This window comes from Canis lupus, chromosome 8, assembly GCF_003254725.2.
Source record: "Canis lupus dingo isolate Sandy chromosome 8, ASM325472v2, whole genome shotgun sequence".
NCBI classification, from domain to species: domain Eukaryota; kingdom Metazoa; phylum Chordata; class Mammalia; order Carnivora; family Canidae; genus Canis; species Canis lupus.
The window spans coordinates 28979459-28985509 of NC_064250.1; positions in this window are offsets into that span (position 1 = coordinate 28979459).

Sequence of the window (6051 nt, forward strand, 5' to 3'; positions counted from 1 at the left end):
ACACTTAGAAGTGGGATTGCTACATCTTACTTTATTTTCTTGATAATTATGATTTCTCCTTTGGGCTTTGTAAGGGACTTTAGAATGTGTAAAATACAGTTTTATACACATGGCATAACTACCAGTGATATTTATTTCCCTGAGAATCCTTCAAGTTGGTCCTTTGTGTGAGTTTACTTTTCCTCCTCTGCCTGCTTTGGCAATTATCTCACCTGTGTTAGAGCCTATGAAATAACTGGTTAGTCATTCAGTAACTATTAAGGAGCACCCACAGGGCACATAGTTCAACCTTTGCTTTCCAGAAGCACAGCCTCCCACCTATTACACCTTAGCTAAACAGCATTACATTTTTTAGAGATGAACAAGGTCACAACCTTGTTATTCTAATACTAGTGATTATAACAATAACATAAATTTAGTGTACACAGCATTTCCTGATGGAATTCTGATTACCTATGCAAACAACAGCTATTATTTTTTTTTTTAATGACCAAAGCAGGAAATAGCTTGAGCCCAATTTCTGAAAATGAGACATGGCAATTTCTATAGGAAGCTTCTCAGTACCTAAACATTTTCTGGCAGAGAATAGGCTGGAAGGAAATAATTTAAAAGGAAAAAATTTGCTCAAGGAAAAGGAATATCATGACAAGAGGAAGAAAGGCTAAGTAAAAATCTAAAGGTTTGGTGTTGATAGTTGATTAAATACTAGTATCCATTGACTATAAATGTGCAGATAAAACATTGCTAGACGTTTCTCTCAAGATGCTTGAGATTATTTGAATTGGGGGAGAAATGCCACCTCAGCTCTATCTTTACCTCTTTTCCCTCATATTCCTGGAAGAACAAGCTACATATAGTAGTAACAGACTTATTAACTTCCCATTTACACCTAACCCCACTGTGCGGTCTGGTTTCTAACTCTACCCTCCTATTCCTCTATACCTGACCTTCTTATGGTCAAATCTAATTACCATTTTCATGAGATAATGAAATCTCTGCTGCATTTTGACAATGCTGATTCCATCCTCCTTCAATTTCCTATGCACCAAACACTTCAGATTCTCCTTCCACTTCTCAAATATTATATAACTGTCTTCTGTTTCCCCTAGCCTACCTCTATGATGTGAGTGTTCCCCCAGGATACTATCTGCTGTCCAGTGTTCTTTTCTATACTTGCCCCTAAAGAAACTTGCCCAGTCTCATGATTTTAAATACCCCTCCCTGCTGATGATTCCCAAATCTATTTTTCCAATTCAGATCTCTCCCTCGACCTTCAAATTCCAACTGCCTATTGGATACAACCAGCTGCTTCCCTCAGAACTGTTTGGTCATACCACCATCCATATCTAGACACGTAGAAAGCAGGAAGCCACCCTCAGTTTCTCCTTCTTTTTCACCAAAGATTGGTTGATCTATTAGTCAGTCAAGTCCTGCCACTTCTTTCTTCAGTTTAGTCCCTCCTCTCCTTTATGATTAAGGACTTAGTTTCAGCTCTTATTGTCACTCACCTGATTTGTCACATTTTCTTAAATGATCACCCACTCTCACCTATCAAAACACAGCCTCAATGCTAGCCTGATTTCTCAAAAATATAAGTCTGACCTACATCACAACTCTGTTTATAATCTCCAATGCTCCCAACTCTCTGAGGTATCAAATTCAAGATTCTCAGCATGGCATTTAAGGTCCCCATGATCCGGCCTCACCTATTTTTCCAGTTATATCTCCAATATCTCTCTGTCCCGTAGTAACTGAACTATTAACAATTCCCCATACAGGGGGTACCTTGGTAGCTCAGTCAATTAAGCCTCTGCCCTTGGCTCAGATCATGATCCCAAGGTCCTGAGAGCCCCACATGGGGCTCCCTGCTTCTCCCTCTCCCTCTGGCTGCTGCTCTTCCTGCTTGTGCTCTCTCTCTTACTCTGTCAAATAAATAAATAAAATATTTAAAAACAAACAAAAAAACAATTCCTCATATAGACCTTGTTTCCACCCTCCGTGTCTTTACTCATTCTGTTTTCACTCCTGAAATGTTTTCTACCCTGCCCCACATCAATCATCCTCACTTTACCTCGCTAACTACTTTAAGATTAAGCTTAGGTGACTGCTACCTGTATGAAGTCTTCTCTAACTCCTCTGTGGTTGGATTAGGTTTCTCCTTTTTGGTTCCGTAAGCTCATACAATTGTGCTCAGTACATGGAATCAAGTATGCATTTATGCAGACATTCTCCCCATTCAACAGAAGGGTAGAGAACTCACCTTGGTAGTCTCAGCTTCCCCAGCACTTAGCATGTATGTGAGTTTCAGAAGACTTCTGAATGAATTAATGAATGTATACATAAATTAGTGAACTTGAAAAGATAACAGTATAAGATGTCACAGGGCAACATGTGATTATGTTTCAAACAAAAATTTTCCAAAAAAAAAAAAAGAAAAAAATGAATTAATGAATGTATACATAAATTAGTGAACTTGAAAGATAACAGTATAAGATGTCACAGGGCAACATGTGATTATGTTTCAAACAAACTTTATAAACTTAGAGGCAAAGCAATCATTTTGGACATAAGTAAATTTGGATTGGACAGAGGACACAGAGAATTAGAACTGGCAAGAGAAAATTTACAAAAGGTAGGGATGTGGGAAAATTTTTTTTTCTTTTTTTTTTTTTGGAAAATTGATGACAAAGTAGGAGCTCAACTACCAATTGATGGATTAGGAAAAAAATAAAAGAAACTTATCTAAAATTAATTTAGGGGGCACCTGGGTGGCTCAGTCAGTTAAGCCTCTACCTTCAGCTCAGGTCATTATTCCAGGGTGCTAAAATGGAGCCTGTGACAGGCTCCCTGCTCAGCAGGGAGTCTGCTTCTCCCTCTGCCCTTCCTTCTTGCTCGTGATCTCTTTGTCTCTCACTCTCTCAAGTAAATAAAATCTTAAATAAAATAAACTAAAATAAAATTTATTTAGAACACATTTCAAGATCAAGATTGTCCAGTCAAGAAACAAGAGTGGCTACAAACTCAGGGACTCTAGACTCTACATTTACAGAGAGAGGGGATAGAGTTCCAAAATGAAAAAGGGTGGATTTTTTTTTTTTAAGATTTTATTTTTACTTATTTGTGAGAGACACAGAAACAGAGAGGCAGAGGGAGAAGCAGGTTCTATGCAGGGAGCCTGACGTGAGACTCAATCCGGGTCTCCAGGATCATGCCCTGGGCTGAAGGCGGTGCTAAACCACTGAGCCACCTAGGCTGCCCCCAAAAAGGGTGGATTAAGTGAAGCCCCTCCCTGCTGAATGTTAAAACATCTCCCTTACCTCCAGCAGACCACCTATAGCACTCAGTCCAAAAAATGCAGACCTAATACAGACCTGGTTTCCATTCACTGCCTCATGCCTGATCCCCTTCTTTCCCATTCTAAAAGGAGAGTGAGAATTCTTCCAAGAATAAACAACAGCATCAAAAACAACAGAACAGGGACATATGAGTGGCTCAGTTGGTTGAGTATCTGCCTTTGGCCCAGGTCATGATTCCAGAGTCCTGTGATCAAGCCCAGCATCAGAGTCCCTGCTCAGCAGGGAGTCTGCTTCTCCCTCTCCCTCTGCTGCTCATACTGCTTGTGCTCTGTGTCAAATAAATAAATAAAATCTTTAAACACACACACACACACACACACACACACACACACAAACCCAAAACAACAGAACCGTTAGTGGCCTCCCCCCACTCACACACTCAGAATTCTACTGCCTTTTTATTTAATGTCTCAGTCTATGATCAGAATACCAAGGCTCACAAGATTGTTAAGGAAAGCTTCCAACACAAAGTAGATCAAAACAAATAAGAAAATAGGAACTTTGAGGAAACAAAGAGGGAAGAAAGGAAGAAAAACAAAAAGCTATAATCAATATCATCAAATACATAAGGAGTCTATCAAAAGAACAAGAAAGAGATCTTTGAAACTAAATATATGATTGCCAAAATAAAAAATTTTGACTGAAACATTAGAGGAAACATTGAGGAAATCTCTTAGATAGCAATAAATAAAAAAAAAAAAACAAAGAGGTAGAATAAATGAGAAGAGATGGAAAAAATAGAGGGCTAATTCAAGGAGAACGGAATCTGACTAATAAGAGTACCAGTAAGAGAGAACATTGGAAACAGATGATTATTAGAGGTCATTCAAGAAAATAGCTAAAATTGAAGGATGGCTATCCAGATTGATAGGGCACACAGAGTTCCCAGTCCACTGGATGGAGAATGCCCCTAACAGAGATAAAATGTGCAGAAAGAGAAACAAAACTCCTGGTCCCCTACAAAGAATTAAGAATCAGAAGAGCACTGGAAGCTCCAGGACAATGGAGCAAGGCCCTCAAAATTCTGAGAATTCTTTAGCCAGCCAATCTATTAATTAAGTCCGAGAATAGAATTAAGATATTGTTATATATGAAGAATAATGTACAGCTTTAAATCCTTTCTCAGAAACTTTATGGGAGGATATGATCTAACCAAAGAAGTAACCGGGAATAAGGAGATAAGGGTATCTTGAAAGAAAAGATAGCACCCAAGAGAGGAGTTAGAGAAGTTCTAAGAAGATAGCCATGCAACAACAGCCCAGAGCCCAGATTAGAGACAGCAGGGAAGCTTCACAAGAAGTGTCACTAGGTGAACTGGAGGGATATCTGATATGACTGACTTTATGGAAAACACTATTAGGAGCAAGTTAATAACTATATTGTAAAGTTGGGGAGAAGCCATCAAAACAAAACAGCTTTTAAAAAATGAGGCAGCTTTTAATTCTAGGAAGTTCAAACAGTTTTTTTTTTAATAAATTTTTATTTATTTATGATAGTCAGAGAGAGAGAGAGAGAGGCAGAGACATAGGCAGAGGGAGAAGCAGGCTCCATGCACTGGGAGCCCGACGTGGGATTCGATCCCGGGTCTCCAGGATCGCGCCCTGGGCCAAAGGCAGGCGCCAAACCGCTGCGCCACCCAGGGATCCCTCAAACAGTTTTATAATAAAACATAATCATTGTATATTGCTTGATTTACATAGCTCCACAATAAGACAAATATTGGATGTTGAATTAACCAAACTTGTATAAATTATACGTATGGAGGACAGAGGTAGGGAAAGGGGGGATCTGGAGTGATATAAGGGTGCTAAATCTTTATCTTCCTTATTAGCAAGTCCAAAGACAAAACCTAAAATTAATCTGTCAAGAAATAGCAGCATAAGCATATTATTTAGAAAGAAAATACAGAAAAACATGTTGAAGAGTTGGGGAATGCCACCAAGGGGTAGAATAGGATGGGGCAGTGGACTCCTCTTTTTCAATCTAAGTGCTGTAGTACTTTAAAGAAAAAAAATCTTTATGTATTACTTTATTAAAGAAGACTATTTCCCAGAAGCATAGGAATTCTAACTTCTACTCCTACCTCAACATCTTACCACTTAGCCAGGGATACATTCAATTACATGCACTCTGGTAGGCATTTGGGGTAGATATTTGGGATGAAAAACTTCCAAAATCTCAAATGTTCCAGCTGATGTGCAAGCAAAAATAGTTGCTACTTGCTTATCTAGTACCATTTCCCAATTTCTCTCTGGAAAAAAATTGGTTCCTATTAGTTATCTATCACTGTGTAACAGATTGCCACAAAACTTAATAGCTTAATACAGTGAATACCGATCACTTCACAATTTTCCTCGGACCAGCAATTCAGGAGCAGGTAAGCTGGGTGTATGACTCAATCTCTCACTGTGTCACAATCAAGACTAGGGATTCAGTCATCTGAAGGCTTCTTTAGCGCTGAAGGCTCTGCTTCCAAGACACCTCACTCAAGCCGCTGCTGGCAGTAAGCCTCAGTTTCTGAATACAGTCTCATGGGTGCATATTAAAAGGAAATAGGGAGTGCCTGGGTGGTTGAGTAGGTTAAGAGTCCAACTCTTGGTTTTGGGCTCAGGTCAGGATCTCATGGGTCATAATATCAAGCCCAGTCTCGGGCTGTGCATTCAGTGCGAGTCTGCTTGGAAGTTCTTTCCCTCTG